The 21,432-nt window shown below is 40.6% G+C and overlaps 1 long non-coding RNA gene across 23 annotated transcripts in view; it reads right to left on the bottom strand.

Annotated features, from left to right (window-relative positions):
- sox2 (SRY-box transcription factor 2) overlaps window positions 1-21,432 on the bottom strand; it is a 533,219-nt gene that overhangs the window by 6,586 nt on the left and 505,201 nt on the right. For 20 of the 23 annotated variants that reach the window (XR_010004876.1, XR_010004868.1, XR_010004877.1 and 17 more), the window contains one exon: window positions 2,729-2,866. The exons of the other annotated variants lie outside the window; for them this stretch is intronic. This is a non-coding gene — a long non-coding RNA (SRY-box transcription factor 2). The remainder of the gene's footprint in view (window positions 1-2,728; window positions 2,867-21,432) is intronic. 23 annotated transcript variants of the gene reach the window in all.

Raw genomic sequence — 21,432 nt, 5'->3', positions numbered from 1 at the left:
ATCACCCCTTCCCTTATATGTGGTCCTTGAGTGATTTATTTCTCTGTTTGAACAGTCAGTCTGTATGTATACATTAACTAAATGACATAATATAAAGTAAGGCAGAGAGTAAGCATGATCTAGTAGCATGAGTGTGAGACAAATAATAGGGTGACCATGGTTCAAATCTCTGCATGGCCATGGTAACACATTGGGTGGCCTTGAGCAAGTCACAGTCTCTCAACCTCAGAGGAAGAGAAAGGCAACTCCTCTCTGAAGAAACCTGTCCAAGAAAACCCTTAGGGTTCAATTTGAAGACACACAACAACAAGAGCAAAAGTAGCAACAAAAGTCAAGATAAACTGCAGATAAATGCACTGGGTATCCTTGAAGATAAGGGATGAGATGCCTCTGGGTCATTGATACTGATTATGTTATTTCTATATATTTACAGTAATAAGCATGGCTATGCAATTAATTTAGCCAAATCCTGATTGAAGTGAGTGAAACTGATTTAGACTGATTATTACCAACTTCAGAGTCCACTGGATTGGCCCAACTAAGGCTTGGAGCACAACATGAGCAGGTAAGGAATATACCAGTGTGATATGATGTAGACATGGAGGAGGAAAGCTGTGCTGTGTTCATTGACAGTGGTTTGGGGTCACAAATCTCACAAGCACTGTCCAATCACAATGTTTATGAAGAAGGCTTTATATGATGACATCACTGAATTCATTATATGTTGTTAGCAGATTGTAAAAAAGAAAGAGTTCAAAATCGCCAGCCCAAATCACCAAATGCACCAAAGATAGAAGAGGGGTCTTTTGCAGGGGGTCTCACCACTTGGACTGGAAGTAATAATTAAAAAAAGAAGGCTCTTGTTTATCTTTCTACTTCTTTATATTACATCATTGAATCTCACCAACTAATTTGCTGATAGAATAAAGTAAAAAACATGATCAGTATTTTTATCATAGTTAAACTTTAGCAGTCTTACCTGATGGATATTTTGGGAGAACAAAAGCAACATGAAAGGAATTGCCAAGACTAAGCAGTAAACAACTATTTAAAGCTGCTGTCTTGTTTGCTTCTTTCTTTGTTAATTTTCTGGAGTGCAGAAATTTAACAAGTGCTTAACACAAATACCCTTGAAATTGACTGTCTGATATTATATGGATGCTTGTATACAAATTCTTTATACTTATTTGGCAAGTCAGTTGTGAACTGATAATCTGGATTTGCAAATCTCAATTCAGATTCACAGTTTTAGTGGAATTGATTGGGTCTAGATGTAAATCAGGCCCAGATTCAAAATGCAAAATCTGTCTCCATACCAAACCAATAGCCCATTTAAAAAAAAGTCTTGGAAACAATTATAAAAAAGAATTGATCAGAAGACATCAAGGAAAACAGTTACTTACAGGATGGTATCCAAATGCAAAAAAAAAAAAAAAAAAGCAAGGTTCCTTTGCCCTTAACAACTGTGTAGAAGAGGGAATTTCAACATGTTTACCTGTTTAACCCATTAATACAACCTCTTCTGCACAGCTATTAATCCTTATTTAATTTCATGTGTGTCCATCCAATGGTTTAGCTGATTGATATTCAAAAGAAGGAATGACCCAAGAAGTCTTCTTATCATCACAGTCTTATGGTTATAGAAACCATATATGCCACCGATCTATACTGCTGCCTACCTAGTCTTTTTACAACCAAAAAAAAAAAAAAAAAACCAAACCCCAGTTTGCAGAATGAATTCAGCAGGGCAGCAAACAGAACATTTCCCTTCAATTTTGCTATTTCCTGCTCTTGCAGTAAGTGTTTCCATGCTGGGAAAGCCTTGCCCCCATCCCTCCCCTCACACTCTCCTCTGTCCAGCCCCCTTCCCCCCTGGGGAATGTTTACAGCCTAGAAATATACACCTCTTTTCAAGGTAAGAAACTGAACAAAGACAGTTTGTGCTGCTAGGTCTTGCCCTGCTTTATCGTTCTTGTTCTTTGTATTACTGTATGCACTCCCCTGCTTCTCTAGGCTGTTGCAGCTTCTGCACTAAAGCAGATGGTCAACATTCTAGATCAGCTCTTTCTCTAAGCCTTTGTTGAGTAGGTCAGTAACATCTCCTGGTCTGGTGCAATAGTCAGAAGTAGGATCTCTTTTGCAATTCCTTTTCACAACAGAGGTCAGACATGGAAGAAGGGTGGAAATGTAAACCTATTGCATTTCAATTAACCAGACAACAGACTACCGACTCTCACAGCAGGTGCTGCCCAGTAAGTAAGTATTAGGGGTTTTTTACAACCATACATACATATATATTCCTTACACTATTGAATGGACACATAATTAAATAAGTTTAGAACAGTTTAGAATCATATTTTGAAAAACATAGAAAAACATATACATCTACACTGCAGAATGAATGCAGTTGAACATTGCTTTAAGTGCCATGGTTCAACACTATGGAATCATGTGAGCTGTAGTTTAGAAAGGCACCAGACCCTTTGGAAGAGGAGGCTAAGGACCTTGTAAAACTACAGTTCACAAGGTTCCATTTCGTTCATCCTAGCAGTTAAAATGGCATCACACTCCACTTTTAGTAGGAATCATGAATATGAATCAGTCACCTATGTATAACAGAAATTGTGAATTCCAGCTGACATCTGTTTAATTAGTCCAAAAGCAAGGAGTGTTACCAGCTAGTTTGATGTTCCACTCCCCACATGTCAAACATGAAAACAATACATACCATGGTTTATAATGCATGCTGGGTTTCAACAGTAGAAACAAGTCATGGGACCATCTCTTGAATATGTTGCATTGATGGTCCATTTAATCCACATAGCTTGATAGATGGACACCAATGGGAATCACACCCAGGGCTATCCTGTAAACAGAGGACATCATTCCATAAATTGATTTAAAAGTTTCTAATTCTTCCTGTGTTGGAATTTAGGTTAGAAAGGAAGCAATGGCAGCTGTTGAATTTTAAAATTTGTTTTTAAAAGATTTATATCCAGCCTTATATCTGAGGTTCTCAGATTGACACATAATAAAATAAGTTTAGAACAGTTTAAAATCATATTTTGAAAAACATAGAAAAGCATCTAACACTTAAAACACGACAATTTCAGACCAATTAAACAATTTAAAATATTCATAAACTATAATGCATGTGTGTTAGGTAAAATCAATAAGGCTCAAAGGCTTTAATAAAAAGTCATGTATTGACTCAGCACCAGAAAGAAATAAGAATTGTGCCAATTTGGTTTGGAAGGGGAGAGTATTCCATAACCAGGTTTCCACAGCAGAGAAGGTTATCTTCCATGTCCTCCCATATAGTATGTTGTCCCACAAGAGGACTGCTCCAACTGACCTCAATTCTCAGGCAGGTCTACATAGGAAGGCATATTCTTCCCAGAATCAAGGCCCTGGGCCACCCAGGGCTTAAAATGTTATCACAGTACCTTTTCTTCAGTGTCAACATGGCTGTTAATCCATACTGACTTTTCACCTGGCAGTATCCAAGGGACATAATGAAGTGGTAATTAATATAAACTATAACACCCTTCTGATGAAAGTAATGGATGACCAATGTAACTGATATAAAAGCTATGTAGACTTCTCTGGATACTTTAGCCCACACAAACATTCAAAATGTTGTGCCCTAAATCCATTGAACTCTCCAAATGTTCATGCATAGCATGTTAGAGTGCTTTCATTACATCTGGATTAATCTTTCACTTCTTTACCTTTATCAGTTCTGAAATCACCTCCAGACACCTGTTCAGGTTTCAACAGCCTGCCTGGGATTAACAGGCAGGAAAGAGAAGTAGTTATATGTTATCTAGATGCTGACCACACCTTTAGCCCAGCCCTCTGAAGTACTTCTCCCAGAAGTTTCTGAGAGACATTTAGGGTTGTGAAGGATAGAGCTGTAAGGCAACCCAAAGACTCTTTGGATCTGTCCCATCAACTGAATCACTACCAAGGACTAGGGCCATCATAATACTGTATTATCTAATCCTATTCCAGATTGATAATCCCAAAGGATAACATTGTGGGTGTTACTAAAGGTCACTCAAGAGGCCTGAAAAACATCAAATTACATTAAAATTTTACTCCAACAAGAAGATCAAGGCTATTTTTATCCTGAAACCAAATCAGAACTGAGAATGGAACAGATTTGAATCAATGTAATCCAGTCCAGTCCATTCATTGCCCTCAGGCTTTCACACACTAACAGAAGCCCAGTTCTGTCTTTCCTTGAATGGCACATACATTCAAATCTGAATAGCATATAAACAAAGTCTTTGAAGAGCTGCTAAAATCTACCAAGCTTCCACCCATATCATGCCAATCGCAGTGTCACACTCTGAAATCTAGTGAGCCTGTCTGAAACAAAATGACACTTTCCCTTTCCTCCAGCCTGGTTACTGTTATACAGTCCGTATGCCCTTCCTTCCAGGATCTAATTACAGGTGGCAATGGCCTTCCCATTAGCTGACCTTGGCATGAATTGGGGACATCTTTGAACCTGAGAGAACCAGCATTTACTGAACCTGTCTGATACGTTTGAAGGCAAAGTATCACCTAAGTGCCAATTTCTCTACAGCTAACATGTCCAGCCTATATTACCAAAACACCTTCTGCTCCTTATGGCAGCCTTGCTCTCATGACTTTCTAAGCACATGCTTCCTTCAGTGAGCTTCAAGCTACTTGCTTTAAATTAAGAACCAGCAACCAAGATGTGGAAATGTATTTCTTTGATTGATTGAGAAAGCTGTACTCTTCCTTCCACAGAGAAGCTTGAAACTCTTGTTATTTGTCTTCATACAGGGCTTAGACGTAGTGCTCAGTCCATTGCGCACCTGTTCACCTCAATTATCCTTGCAATGTAAGATACTGGTATGACTATTCATACATTACAAATGTTGCCTGATACATATACTAACATTTGCTATTGTTGTTAACTGAAACTACAAGTGAAACTACAACTCCCATGGTGCTATAGCATTGAGCCATGGCAGCTGAAATGGTGTTAATTCTACAGTGTATGTGAAAACTAAGTCAAGGTGGGGGATATGCAGTTCACTTCACATACAGATATTTATGCTACATTGAAGGGACGTTGAACTGAAACACTGAGATCCAACACTGAGTACTAATTTTCCAAAGATCTACAATGACCCTTTCCTGTTCGTTCTGATTTGTTTTGTTTGGATGTTCATACTCTAGATTCTCAACTCAACAAAAGAACATGCCCTCCCATTATATTGAATACTGTAAAAGTGAGCTTTTTGGCTCAATACACCATTTAGACTACTAATGAATTAGGTCACAGTTATAATATAATATATTCTGGTATTTTGTGGCTTGGTTTGGTGTTTTTGTTATTGTTTTTGCTTTTGTTTTACATACTGGTAGAACACTCCTACCCATTTTTGGGTATCCACTTATCTTATTGCAGCTACAGCATCATAAATTCTGCTGAAGAACAAAAGGCATACGCCATAGCATTACAAGTTACCTTGTTGTAGCCTGGACTGTATCTATTATTGTAGTGGGAACTATATACATCTCTGAGAATGACAAAGAATAAAAAATGGGTATTTGTGCTGTGTTGTTATGTGCCTTAAAATCACATCTGACTTGTGGGGACCCTAAGGAAGCCCTACCAATGGATTTTCATAGCAAATATTTGGTCGGGGAGGTTTGCCATTGTCTTCCTCTGAGGCAGTGTGACTTGCAAGGTCACTTATTGGATTTCTATAACTAAGTGAGATCTCCCAGTCTTAGTCAAACACTCAGACCATTATACTACAGTAGTTGTCTACAGCATTTTTGTATTTTCTGCCTGCAATAGACAGAGTTATTATCAGGATATTAATATTTTTAACTCAGTACCTTCCCTGTGACTATTTTATTGGCACACTGGGCCTGCATTCAATTCCCTGCTGCCACTGGCACCCCACCCAGGCTTTATTAATCAGTCTGGAGAAACTTTTAGCTGAAATGAAAGCCCATCTTCCAGGCCTCTTGGTATTCTCCTGTTCTCTGTGTTTACAGTGCCAGAAAATACAGTACATCAAATGGTGTGCTGAACAAGACAGGCCCCCTGCCAATTCTCCAAACCATTATGGTAGTTTGTCTTTCGTGTCTGTAGAACAAACTAGTGTCATCTTTGTCAACGGCAGAACATCAAGAGAGAAGTGGGAAGCTTCCATGAAGAAGGAGAGACAAAAAGAGGGTCTTTGGCTGTGTGGAGGGGGTGCCAGCAGGAGGCCTCCATTCATTTGGGCATCGTGAAGCTGAGACAAGGTCTTCTGGGGAGTTCTCATTAAATTCAATTGGGCATCTCCAGGATAAGGGCTTTGACTATTGCAAGACAGGCAGTGGAAACATGTCCACGTTAAGATGCTCCGAGACTCAACATAATGCCAAACTTAAGGAGGCATGTAATATTTGCCCCCTTTTTAAAATGTTATTTTTAGTTTGTATGTGTACACGTACTTTAAAGTTAATGTAGGGTGACCTCATGAATTTCATAAGGTTTTCTTTAAACAAGGAATTTGCTCAGAGGTGATTTTATCTAGTCCTTCCTTCATAATATTAGCCTACTGCACCTAATATTCATTAGTGGTCTCCCATCCTAGTACTAACCAGGGCTGATTGGATTCATCTTCTAAGGTCAAACAGGATCTGGTGCCTTTGTGGTATTTGGGCCTGGGATTCTGTTTAGATGCTCTTTGCATTATGGAGCATCAAATTTTAGCTTGCTTAACCTGTGCATAAATCTGGTACTAGGTGGAAATACACCCCTGGGGAATCCAAGGGCTTTACTTCCAAGTGACATATATAGGAGTACAGTACTACACTGAGTCACCTTCACAGACTTTTGCAAGTTTGTATGTCTACTCAGCCATGATACATCTAATAAAAAATGTTGTGGTTGCTTATAACAGTGGATATGTTAGTAAGTCATTTAAGGAGAAACAGTCTGGATTCCAAGTACTTTGGTGGTGCTCAACAAGTCATAATCCCCCAAAAAAGTGTAGTGTACATGACAGAATTTTAGTATCCAGAATTCTGGTGTATAAAATGCTACACTTATACTAAACCAATGCAGTTCTCAAGCATCTACAGGAAGAACAGTACTTCCATTTTTAATTCTGAGCTCCAAACCACCAGATTTCAAGCGGAAGTCTATAGGCTTGGTAGAAATGGTTTGTTCCATATTTTACCTGCTTCATTCATTGAATCGTTATTGTCAGTTTCTTTCTTCAATTAAAGACCAAGCACATTTCAGCACAGGAATTTTTGTTCATGAGTCAGTGCAACATGGGTTTTGTTGTCAGGTTCTGCACAAACACATACCAAGACTGCAACATTATGCAATTTTATAAACAAACTTTGCTGAATTCAGTGGCCTTTGTTGTGAGTACACATATGATTTGGAAGCAAGCTTTCCAACATTTACACAAAAATAAGTCTCATACAATGTGACTCAATACAGAGAGAGCTAAGCAAGCATATGCTTATGTTTGCTTATGCAAAACACTGGGACTTTTTATTTAATCACTTGCATGAGCATTTATTTCACACTAAACACTTGTTATTAGTTTTGTTTTTGTAGTACTTGGCAAAATTTGTGTGTTGCATACATTAGGTTTACTCTAGATTTTGTGTAATATTATGGGAGTTCATATGATTGTATTGTCCAGATCTAAATGGAAGACTTTAGCCACATAAACAAAGATCATCTGAAATAACAACAGGCGGCATTGAGGTAAATCCATTGAGAGAGATGCTTGTGCATAAATGCCTTCAATTTACCTATTTACTTATGGTAACCCCATTAATTCCATGGGGCTTTCTTAGGCAAGGAATAGTTGGGTTTGCCGATTTGCAGCTTGGGAGTCCTCTTGGATTCATCGCTGAGCTTGGAACCCCAGGTCTCGGCAGTGGCCAGGGGAGCTTTTGCACCATTAAAATTTGTGCCCGTACCTTGGGAAGTCTGACTTGGCCATGGTAGTCCATGCTCTGGTTACATCCCAAATAGATTACTGCAACGCGCTCTATGTAGGATTGCATTTGAAGACTGTTCAGAAGCTGCAACTGGTCCAACAGGCCATAGCCAGATTGCTCACCGGAGCTGCATAAAGGGAGGGGAGCTGCATAAAAGCCCCCTGTTGCGCCAGCTCCACTGGCTGCCAGTTTGCTACTGAGCACAGTTCAAAGTGCTGGCTTTAACCTAAAAAGTCCTAAACGGTTCTGGCCCAGTTTACCTGTCCAAACATATCTCCTTCTATGAACCATCTCGGAGTATCAGATCATCTGGTAAGGCCCTGCTCTCAGTCCCGCCCTCTTCACAGACGCAATTGGCAGGGACGAGAGACAGGGCCTTCTCGGTGGTGGCCCCTCGGCTATGGAACTCCCTCCCAAGGGAGGTCAGATGAGCCCCCTCCCTCCTGATCTTCTGCAAAAAAGTGAAGACATTGAACTTTGACCAAGCCTTTGGAAATCTGGTGCAGTATTAGATATGAAAGATATGGAACTGACCAATGGAATGGCCCGGACTATGCTCTTGGATCATGTGATTTACTCTGTTGTTAGAGTTAAATGTTAATTGTTTTAATTGTATTTTAATGTTTTATTATTTAAATGACCACTTTTATATTTTGTTTTTAAAGGCATTGAATTATTGCCACATTGTGAAGCCACCTTGAGCCCCCTCCAGGGTGAGAAAGGCGGAGTAAAAGTATTGTAAAAATAAATAACTACCTAAATTCCTTCCTCTGAACTACTATAACACTGCTTCTTAAACTGTGGATCTCAACCCCAAATGAGATCCCATTGGTTCAATATTGGAGTCACAAAAATTGGCAACAGAATGCCACCCATTTACAGAAATCTGTGACCAACAAGTGGAGTGTTTACAGTGTGCTCTGTAGAATATTATTTAACTGTATTCCATAAAAAAAAACAAAAATCTGTACATTTAGCAAGCCTTGCAAATGCTGATTTATTATCAGTAAATGATTTAGTTTTATATCTATTTTATATACCTATATATTTTATATACCTATATACTTTTCATGTAAAAATTTCTTGGAGCAGAAAGGGGTTATGAGTGGAAAATGTTTAATAATCCCTGGCCTGTAGCACCTGGTCCTACCAAGTCTGATATAAACCAACTAGGCCAAAATCAGGTACCCAAATCACAACAGGGTTTCTATTTTCTATTAAAGTTGATCAGAATCTCCAATCCTTTTGAGCACGGAGTGAGGACAGTCAAGGCTTTCTGGGCATTAAAGTCTCCTTCACCTACTTCCTCCTCCTCCTCCTCCCCAAACCTTCTCCCGCAGAGCTGCCCTTAATCCGAAAACTCAAGTGTCCGTAAGTAAAACTTGGAGGGGGAGGGGGAAGGAGAAAAAGTGATGGAAGCTGGCAAAATACAGGGTGACAAATAATCAATAAAAGCCCCGTTCAACATCCCTCATTGTTTTCTGGCCCTAACAGCAAGTAATGAAACCTTGGCTGGAAGGGAGGAGGCTCTTCTGCAGTGGGATGGAGGAGGCTGGAGCTGCTGGCCCCATCAACCAGATTAATGGCCTCACCTCCAAGACAGATTCTGGTCTTCTCATCAACTTTAATTAAAATCATTTTTGAAAAAAATAGCCCCCGATGTTAGGGCTCTCGCTTTATTGGGGAGGAAAGAGGAAGGGGCTGTGGGCTTCCTTTGGAAATGACTCACTTTTTAATTGGGATAAGTCACTCAAACCTTCCTCCTCCTTCCGCCAAAGATCTTGTTGACAAACGCCAATGGGCAACTTGAAGGCCTAACGGAAGGGACCTTGTTAGCAGAAAGCAAGGGCCGATGTGGCGCTGGAGAGGGAAAAATCAACCAGAGTATGGTTGCTGTTTTTCGGTGCATTCCACTTGCATTCTGCTTTTTGGCAAAACTTATACTTTAAACACCCACACAGACAACATGACCTCCATATCCATGGAATTGGTACCATTTTATTTATCTACATCCAACAAAATTTGTCCTCTCTAGGCATTTTCTACATCCTCAAGTGCAACTCTGTTGTATTCTTGTGCCAAATGTTCTTTATTTCAATAGGGTTCATTATCATTCACAGTTTCGAATATCCATGCGTAGTCCAGGAATGGAGCCAGGGATCCTTCTCTATGGATGAGTGCATGTGAGATATATATAGTTGTTGTATTCAAGTCATTCCATACCTATTTTCTTGGCAACATTTGTTCAGAGGGAGTTTGTCATTGCTTTTCTCTGAGGCTTAGGCCCCTTCCACACAGCTGAATAAAATTCCTCATTATCTGCTTTGAACTGGGATATATGGCAGTGTAGACTCAGATAACCCAGTTCAAAGCAGAGATTGTGGATTATCTGCCTTGATATTCTGGGTTATATGGCTGTGTGGAAGGGCCCTAAGAGAGTGTGACTAGCCCAGGGTTGCCATCTGGTTTTCCATGGCTGACTGGGGATTTAAATCCCAGTCTCCTGGAACCCAGGACTCAAACCAGTACACCACACTGGTTCTTTATCTCTATCCATTTATGTATGCAAGGGCTTAGAAGCACCAACCAGATCCGGTCTGATCTTGGATACTAAGGTCCCTTCCACACAGCTGAATAAAATCCGGTATTTTCTGCTTTGATTTGGAATATATGGCCGTGTGACTCAGATAATGCAATTCAAAGCAGATATTGTGGGATTTTCTTCCTTGATATCCTGGGTTATATGGCTGTGTGGAAGGGCCCTAAAATGAGTCAGTCCTGGATAATACCATCAATGAATACTAGGTATTGCAAACTATATTTCAGAGGAAGGAACCAACAAGATTACCTCTGAGTATTCCTCTTCTAAGAAAACCTATATGAAATTCATGGAGTCATCAGACATTGACAGTTGACTTAAAGACACATGCACACATCTATCTATGTTATGCACACACACTTGCATGCCATATATATAGGCCTATAGACCTACTGGAGGGGGCAATATAGTGACATTGCCTCTCAATAGGAATTTTCATCCTCCCCAAAGTTTTCCTTCTGTCCCCAAATTTCTTGCATTGTAGTAATGCAAAGGGGCCTCTGGTGGCACAGAGTGTTAAAGTGCTGAGCTGCTGAACTTATGGACTAAAAGGTCCCAAGTTCAAATCCCGGGAGCGAAATGAGCGCCCGCTGTTAGCCCCAGCTCCTGCCAACCTAGCAGTTCGAAAACATGCAAATGTGAGTAGATCAATAGGTACCGCTCCGGCAGGAAGGTAACGGTGCTCCATGCAGTCATGCCAGCCACATGACCTTGGAGGTGTCTATGGACAACACCAGCTCTTCGGCCTAGAAATAGAGATGAGCACCAACCCCCAAGTCGGTCACGACTGGACTTAACGTCAGGGGAAACCTTTACCTTTTAGTAATGCAAAACTTCAGTTGTGGATTTCGAAATACAGTTTAAGTATCCCAAGTGAAAGGGGCAAGAAAAAAAAAGAAAGAAAACATAGCAAATAGAAAGATTCCAACCCCTGCCCTGTAGGAATTCACAACTAAAGCCCATCTGAAAGACATACTTTTTTAATTCAATATTTTGAATTTTGATTTTTTTTCCTGTCAAATAGAATTTGCTGTACTTTATTTCAATTTGTTGTTAGCTGCTTTATATAAAAAGAAAGGTGATATATAAATCAATAAATGTGAAGGGGTCATTAAATATCATACTAAGAAGTTTTTATTTTCTACTAAAAGTCCAATGCATTTCACTTCCAAGTACATTGCTAAATTGTGTTTGGTGGGAATGCAGGAAAAATGAAAGGGTTGATTTTATATCAAGGCTTTTCCATTTTAGCACTGAGCTGTTCTTAATCGGTGCTTTCAAAACAACTTTTTATACAGCTATTAATTGTAAAGGTAAAGGCAAAGGTTTCTCCCTGACATTAAGTCTAGTCGTGTCCAAATCTGGGGGTTGGTGCTTATCTCCATTTCTATGCTGAAGAGCCAGCATTGTCTGTTGCCGGCATGACTGCATGGAGCACCATTACCTTCCTGCCAGAGCAGCACCTCTTGATCTACTAACATTTACATGTTTTTGAACTGCTAGGTTGGCAGAAGCTGGGGCTAACAGTGGGAGCTCACCCTTCTCCCCGGATTTGAACCTCCGACATTTCGGTCAGCAAGTTCAGCAGCTCAGCAGTTTAACCCACTGTGCCACGGGGTAATTGTAGAATCAATTGATTATTTTAAAATTCTTAACTTCCTGTATGGTTTTAGCTATACAGTCAGCTCTCCACATTCACTGAATTTAGGAGCACACCACCCCTGTGAAAGCAAAAAAAAAACCCGCAAATTTAAAAAATGCTATTTCTTAACCCAAGATCCCTTCCACACTGCCATATAAAATCCAGATTATTTGCTTTGAACTGGATTAGACTCATACAATCCAACATGGATTATCTGCTTTGATAATCTGGATTATATGGCAGGGTAGAAGGGGCCATAGAAATTCCTAGAGAGGTGTTCCCTCAGGTTAAAAACATAGCTTTCTTGAGGAAGTTAACAACATAGGTCCCTTCCACACAGCTGAATATAATCCCACACTATCTGCTTTGAGCAAATATTGTGGTTATTCTGTTTTGTTATTCTAGGTTATATGGCTGTGTGGAAGAACCTAGAGATTCCAAGAGGAAACATTTACTGTATATACTCAAGTATAAGCCTAGTTTTTCAGCCCTTTTTTAAGACTGAAAAAGCCCCCCTCGGCTTATACTCTGGTGAGGATCCTGGTTGACTTATATTTGGGTCAGCTTATACTCGAGAATATATAGTACATTTATTATTTTTCTCTATTATTATTGGCATTATTACATTTATTATTTTTCTCTATTATTGTTGCTACTATTACATTTATTTACTCTATTATTATTAATAATAATAATACATTTATTATTTCACTCTGATCTTATTATTATTGTTGCATTTATTATTTTACTCTATTTATTATTACTTGTATTATTTTCCTGTATTTATTATTATTTTTTATTTTTATTATTATTATTATTACATGTATTATTTTACTCTATTATTATTAAAAGGATACGTAAGCACATTTACACTGAAGATAATGATTTGATCAGAGTTAGACAGTCTTACCTTAAATTTGAGCTTTATGTAAATATTCAAAAACATTTAACCTACTGATGCCTCAATTAATGTAATTTTATTGGTATCTATTTTTATTTCTGAAATTTACCACCCTCGGCTTATACTGGAGTCAATGTTTTCCCAGTTATTTTGTGGTAAAATTAGGTGCCTCGGTTTATATTTGGATCAGCTTATACTCGAGTATATACGGTATATTCCAATATTCAGATCTGCAACAATCAAACCTACAAACATGAAGGGTCAACTGTATCAACTGTATGTGGTTTTACTTACATCTCTCTTTCTCCTATAAGTGTCCTTGAATTCCACTTTTGGAGAAAAGAAAGGATATAAATAACATGATTGACTGAAGTTAGGTAGAATCACATGAGTGAATCCACATAAGAAAGTGAATGAGGCATAAAGATGTGTGCATGCAGATGCAAGTGTATATTGTAAGCAAAGACATGTGTAGTTTCTACAGGAAGGATCGCATCAGCAGGTTCATCTCCAATATTTATTCACATGAAAAGCAAGATAAATGCACACACTCTTCACTAGATTTACACTCCATTTCAGAAACTGTGTAGTATTTCTCATCAATATGAATGAAGCCTTTTTCAAAATGGAGCCATTATCATTAAAGTAGGAGCACTCTGCCCTACTACCGTGTTTCCCCGAAAATAAGACAGTGTCTTATATTAATTTTTGCTCCCAAGGATGTGCTAGGTCTTATTTTCAGGGGATGTCTTATTTTTCCACGAAGAAGAATTCACATTTATTGTTGAACAAAAAATGAACATTTATTATATACTGTACAGTAGTTGTCATCACAAACCAGCATAACCAGACAAACTGTGAATCCTATCAAGAATTTCTTGTTACTACCATTATTTCCATGTACAACTGGTATGTACATTTACCAATCCTGCATGCTCTGGTGTTCTGTTTACCAGGCACTGGGCATGGTTCCAAATAAAAACTTTGCTAGGTCTTACTTTCGGGGGAGGCCTTATATTTAGCAATTCAGCAAAACTTCTACTAGGTCTTACTTTTCGGGGATGTCTTATTTTCGGGGAAACAGGGTAGTTCAGTGCAGATCTGCTCTCAGAAAGGGAGAGATCATTGAAGAGACACTCAGGGCCCCATTGCACCACTTCCCAAACTACTACCAACTGCCTAGGATGGGCTCTGGATCATTGACTTCACTGCCTCATTGCCATCTGTGGTTTTTTGTTGTTGTTGTTAATTATATTCAAGTCAACTCTGACCCTATGAATCACACAGGGCTGTGGCACACTCAACTGCACATCTGTGGTCTTCCTCGTTTGCTACTGCCTTGTACCACTCTGCAGGCACACAGACACTGATGGGATGAAAACAGCAAAAGAGTTGATCTGATTTTTCAACTGTCTCCACAATGCACATTGTGCAGATTTCCAAAACATCCATCCCTGAATTGGTTTCACCATGTGATGGAGTTTATGCATGCTGATACATATTACAAGCCCTTTTTCAAAGCAACCCTGGTATTGCTTATCCAGGTTTAAGGACTCTGAGCCCCCTTCTACACAGCTGTAAAAAAAATCCACATTGGATTATAATGGCAGTGTGGGCTGAGATAACCCAGTTATTGTGGATTATCTGCCTTGATATTTTGGGTTATATGGCTGTGTGTCCCAATTAGTCTTTTTACAAACCTGTTTTTGGGCTGTCTTCAAATCACATTAGGTGGCCAGTGTAGATATGCCCTAAGGAATATAATTCAGGTAGATCTGATTTGTGGGATGGGCTTACTTTGTGGAATTAATGCAGTTTGTCACCACTAACATGGAGCCATGGCAGTTCAATGTTATGGAGAAAGAGGGAGAGAGAAGGGGGGGGGGGAGAGAGAAAAGAGAGAGAGAAGAGACAGAAAGAGTATGTTGAAAATAGCAACCTCCCAAGCCTTTCACTATTTATTTGTTAATATATATATTTGCTAACTTGTATTTTATGTGTATGTTGATTTGCCAATTTGACTGACATCTTTGGTGTGAGAGGGGATATAGACATATGATTGTACTGAGCATGTTCAGACTCAGGACTCCATTTTGTACTCAGTGTCTGCTATCCCCTCACTGGAGGTGGATGCTTGTCTGCTATCCACCACAGTGGAGGTGGATGTATATCAGTTATCCCCTCAGTGGAGGTGGATGCCTGCTTGTGTCAGACCTCAGTGGAGGTGGATGTTGCTGTTTGGACTTTAGTAGAGAAATATGATTTATGGACTTCAGTGAGTACAACTATACCTAAAGACAATGGATGGTATCCTTGAAGTGACTGGCTTGACCTTGAAGGAACTAGGGGCAGACTGGTCCATGAGGTCACGAAGAATCGGAGACGACTGTGTAAATGAAGAAGAATGGACTATTTATTAAGAATGATACCCTGTGTACTTAACACAGAGCAAGAACTACATCATATCTATAACTGAACTTTAAATAAGAAATGTGCATGTTTGGTGAATTAATACAAGATATTTGTGAGGAAACAAGATATGTTATTTTTCAAAGAAGACTTTGTTTTTTATCTCAGAGTGCATGTCTTAAACTAAAAGGTTTTGAGGGAGTGTATATCTTTTGGGCAGCTGCAACTGCAATTTCAACTTCAAAGAAACAACCACCCTCTGCTAACCAAATATATTTTTGTAGTGGGGTGTCTCTGTCCTTGGCAGTTCAAAGACATGGTTCTTCAGTTTAACAGCTGAGTTACCTGTGTGCCATGACATGAAATCTTATAAATATCGCTTGTTCAAAGGGTTGACTTCTAACAAGGTCACGCTTTTCTTGACTAGTGTTTTTCAAAAGATGGTCATGGGGATTCACATTTACCAAACGGATATGACATCATTTTTCCTTTTCAATAAGCTTATGATTGCCATTGATTTCCAAAGGGATATGTGCCCAAGAACTGGGTGCAGTTATTTCCAATAGATGAGGCATGGGCCACCTTCAGCCTTCCTATTGGGAATTGTGGGCGCTGAGGTCCAAAACACCTGGAGGGAAGACGGTAGTTGGCCCACGCCTGGTGTAGATGCAGCCACGGACAGGCCTTGACCTCTTGCTCGGAGGCCTTGCTTCTCGCTCAGGACAGGCGGGCCCGTCTCCCCGAATTACAGCCCGATCGATCATCTCCGGGGGCTCCCAGGCCGCGGGGTCCGCCTCCTTCTTCGACGGCGGTGGCACAGAATCGATCTGCTGCCAGGGGCCCGAGGGGGCTTCCCCGGAGAGCAGTCACGCGTGGAGACACCTCCAGGCCGGGGAGGGAGGGGGGGAGGGGGCGGGACATCTGCGCCCCTCCTCACTGCCCAGCCTCAGCCAGAGAAGGTCCCTTGTCACCAGTCCTATCAAATGAGTCCTATCCTTTATAACTGAGTCGAGCATTCCGAGGGAGGCAACTCCTGGGTTATTTCGGGTCGAGAGGTGTCGAGCTACAAGCACTGGGTTGTTTGCAAACCCGTCTTGAGTTCATTTCCCCCCAAAAAGCCCGTCTGCTGGGCATAAGCCGGAGGAGCCGGATCTGGGGAGGCTTCAGCCCCGGTGTCGGGTTGCGGCTGCTTTTGCAACCGGGATCCGTTTCGCCTGTGGAAAGGGATCCGGGCTAATTCATAGTTAATGCGCACGGTGTTCGGCGGGCACCCGGGTGTTGTTATCTGAATATTTAAAGGCACTTCGTGTTCGATGATAAATTTATGAAAAGTGAAGTGAACCCGAGGTGAAGAGAAGACGGAACAGGGCAGGGGAGGCCGAGATTGAGGCGAAGGGAGGGAGGGAGGAAAGCCACTTCCAGGAGCGGACTGGAAGGAGAACCTTTGGAAGGCTCATGCCCTTCTCTAGGGGGGCGTCTACACTGTAGAACGAACGCAGTTTGACACCACTTGAACTGCCATGGAATCATAGGAATTGCCATCCTGTGGGTTTCATACCCGGAGGGCTTGTGCTCCTCGGCAATAGAAAATAAAACCAAACCAATGGGTTGGTAAAATATAGACCGTGCTGAAAAGCTTTGCACTGGTTGGAATGGATCCTCTGGTTAAGAGGGAGGACTATGAGCTCCTGCAAAATTTACTGAATCGAGAGAGTTCGCATAGATAGTCTACAGATCAACTGTAGAGTTACTATAACACAGGCTGTGTTGATGGCAAATGATGCAGATGGAGATTCAGTATCTATCTCCACACAGCCAGAAGTAGAACTGGGTGCCAAAGTAATGCTGCTCAGACTCATCTCTTGGTGGGAAATCAAATGAAATCCTCATCACTGGATACATGAGGGTCGGAGTGAATCCCTTTCCCTCTGAGGCCAATGTATCCGAAGCAAACAAAGAAAATAAAAATGCATAAGCATGATCCTTCAGCCCTCAATATCTAGGAGAAGTATGCAAACAGGCTAGTTAATGGAGGGAAATTTGCTCCCCCAATCCGTTCACAGCCTTCTTTCTGTCTCACAGTGAAAAGTGAATGCAGTGAATACCCAACAAGGTCACTAACACAAGTTAACTTTTTGATACCACTGGACATCTCTTAGCATTTCGTTATGCTGTTAACAAGAACTGTAACCTAATTCACTGCAGGTGAGTTCTCAGATGAATCACAGGTGTCTACACAGCTACTACAAAAGCAAATCTATTGGGTGCAAAGGTTTTAAAACCATAAGTCAACAGGCAAATTAAAGGCGCACACACCTGTGCTAGACCTGTTCAATTACAGCACTGAGTTTCTTCTTTAAGGAGGCCAACACTTAGTCTGAAAGCTATTGCTTGATTTCTTCTCTCTGGACCTTCTATGCTGCTGTATAATGCAGTTTAACTGCATTATATCAGTCTACACTGCCAGATGGGGCGTCTCCTTTTTATGTTGTAAAGCTCTCATGCATTTCGTTGACTAGCTCCAAGCCAGTGACATCCATAGGTAAAACACTGGCCCAAATTCTGTAAGTAGGTCTGACCAGAGTGGACTCATTAAATCAATGGTATTTGCATAAGTGTTGACTCACCATTCAATGGTTGATTAAATTGGCTTAATATAATCCGAAGTAATCAATAGGATCCAGGATAGTTTGTTTTGACATTTCTTAGGTGGTGACCTCCACGTTATGTTGCAAGTATGAGGAGAGAGAACATTAAAGAGTAACAGTCATGGGGGCATCTTATACATTTCTGGGGTTTGCAGTCCAGTGAGCACAAGAATTTCCCAGCTGGGAAGTCTAAATCCTGCTCTCCAAACTCCATGATTGTTCATTTTTTTAGCCTTGAAGGGTGGGAGAGATATAGAGTTGCAAGAGTAAAATTTCAATTTGCTATTAAATATCCCCATATTAATCATATTCTGCCTATGGGGTAAAAACATGGTTGCCAAAAGGGAAGATAAGGCAACTCTCTCATATCTTTATTCGGTTGTTGCAGGACAATGGGGAGCTGGAGGGAAAGAGGAAAGAAAACTGAGTTGCAGGTCAGCCTTTGATTCTGAATATAAGGAGACTGTTATTTATTGATCAGATTAGAATTGATTGTGTGATTGTGCTTTGTACTATTGTGCATATGTGTTGCACAGGGTTCTTAATGTTTTATTTACTTTTTAGTTTTATTATCCCACATTTTTCTCAATATAGGGACTCAAGACACTTAACAATGAATATCACACAATGCAAATTAAAAATACATAAATGCATCAAAATATAAATATAAAAGATGAAAAATACCCCAAACCTCAGTCACATCATCCCCAGCAGCCTGCTCTTCACCAATGGCAGAATAATGTTTCGACTTACTTGCCTAGGAAGTGTAAGAAGGGACTGGTTCTGATCTCTCTAGGAAAGTAGTGTCCAGTCTGGGAGCAGCCACCAAAAAGGCCCTCTCCCACCAAAGGGGCTTGAGAGGGTGTTGGGGTTGGAAGGAAGAACCATCAACACTTGTAAACAGAGCAAGTAGGGCAGCGAGAACACAGTGTAGCACAGGCCTCTTATCTTGTTTTGCACCTTTGTTTCTTAGATCTGTGTAAGACGTGTGTTCTGCTTCCTGTCTGCATTAGAGATCATTTCCTCCTCCTTCTCAAAAGTAGTTAGTGCTTTATTACCCTTTTGTTTGAGAAGGGAGCATCATGGGGGTTCTCTGCCTCAAGATGCCATACACACAATTATGACAGTCAGCATTAGGGACTCTCCTACCAAAGTTAAGTAATGTTCTGCTTCTGTTTTTGATCTTACAAGGGCATCCTGTGGACTTTCTCTCCTGCTTCCTACCATAAGCTCATATATATATATACATAACAGCATTGGCTATGCTGCCCTGTACTCTCCTATAGAGACCAAATATTCCTACAGGTGGTACAAGGAGAAGACCTTCTTCAAAGTAGATCATGAAGGGAGATATAATCCTGCACATGTTCAAGTCTTTTATCCAGGACATCTACACTGGATCAAAGACTTGAACATGTGCAGGAATGCAAATTAAAGACCTTGAATCGCATAAGCAAAACCGAGGGATTTTACTGTGTGATTGGGTATACTTTCCCTTTGCTTCCATCTCTGCTGCTTTCATCCCGCCTTAAGTGATCAGTATAGATCAGGGGTCCACAATCCTTCAGACTGTTGAGGGGCCAAATTATCATTTAAAAAAAAATACAAGCAAATTCCTATGCACACTGCACATGTCTTATTTGTAGTGCAAAAAAAAAGCAATGAAAGAACAATATTTAAAAATAAAAACAATTTTAACCAACATAAACCTATCAGGATTTCAATGTGAAGTGTGGGCCTGCTTCTGACCAATGAGACAGTCGAATTAGGATTGTTGTTGTGTGCCTTCAAGTCATTTCAGACTTTGGGCGAGCCTAAGTCTAAAATTATTTACTACATTTATTTACTACATTTATATCCCACCCTTCTCACCCTGAAGGGGACTCAGAGCAGCTGTATGTACATACAATATATTATATTATTAGCATAGCACAATATTAGCATTATATATTACTATATTGAACTATACCACTATACTGTAATATTATATGTAATATATAACATATAATTAATATTATTAGATGGTATTATTATTAGTATTATATTGTATAACATTTTAATATTATTATCAATATTATATGTATATACAATATATTATATTATTAAAACTGTTATAATAAAAATATATTATAAAACTGAGGGGGGGGGGGCAGGTAAATGACCTTGGAGGGCCGCATCCGTCCCCCGGGCCTTAGTTTGGGGACCCCTGGTATAGATGTATACACAATAGACAAAAGCCCTATGCCTATGAGGTTCTTTAGCACCACAGGTCTTCCAACCCCCTCCGGGCAACATTCAAATCTTTTCCTCCAAGCTGCTCCGCCAACCTTGAGACTCTTTCTCCCTCCATCTCTCCCGGCCACACTTTAAAAAGACACAGAAGAGAAAGGAGAGGGGTCTCACGAGGCCGAGTTTAGACACTTCTACGGTTTAAAAGAGCTGTAAACAGCCCTGGGGACATGTGTCCTGCAAGAGGGGTGAAATCCCACCCAGGGACCCGGCCACGTCTTTCTGGGGCGGGACGGGGGGGGGGGGCTCTGATCTCCGCCTCGGAGGACGCGAGGGAGAACCACCGGCTCAAAGGGGCCTTTTGTTCCCGCCGTCACTCGATCGTCGTGTGAACCGGCCTCACTTACTATTCCGGGCAGAGGTTTTCGGCTCTCAGTGTCGCCTCCCCTCCCGCGCCCCCCTCCCTCTCTGCTGAGCTCCTCCTTCGGCTGCTGGTTGGCCCTCCAAGCCCTTCCGTCTCCTGGCGACCCTCAATGTGGATTATCTGATTTGATAATCTGAATTATATGGCAGTGTAAAAGGGTTCTTCTACTTCACCTGCGCTATCTTGGTTGAATGTCTTGTGATCCTGGGAGTTTAACAAGGAGTTCAGCCTTCTCTATCAAAGAGTGCTGGTGCTTCCCCAAACTACAACTCCCAGGAATCCATAGCATTGAGCCATGACAGTGAAAGTGTTAGTCCAGCTGCATTCATTCTACAATCTCACCCTAGATCTTAGGAACATGTCCCAGTGTAACTCCCTAGTAAACCTTTTGGTAAACCAATCTTTTGTTGTCGAATGTTGCTGAAGGAGGCACAGATCCTGAGCAAAGTTACTACAAATAAAGCAAATGGATGGTCCGATTGCAGTGGTACTTATAATTAATTGATCACAGCCAACTCTATTATTCTGATTCTATGAATAATAGCACTTGAATATAGAGCAGTGACACGGGGA

Source organism: Anolis carolinensis, chromosome 3 (genome assembly GCF_035594765.1).
Source record: "Anolis carolinensis isolate JA03-04 chromosome 3, rAnoCar3.1.pri, whole genome shotgun sequence".
NCBI lineage: Eukaryota > Metazoa > Chordata > Lepidosauria > Squamata > Dactyloidae > Anolis > Anolis carolinensis.
The sequence above is the reverse complement of the archived record's forward strand: the minus strand, read 5'-3'. Positions and strand labels throughout refer to the sequence as shown.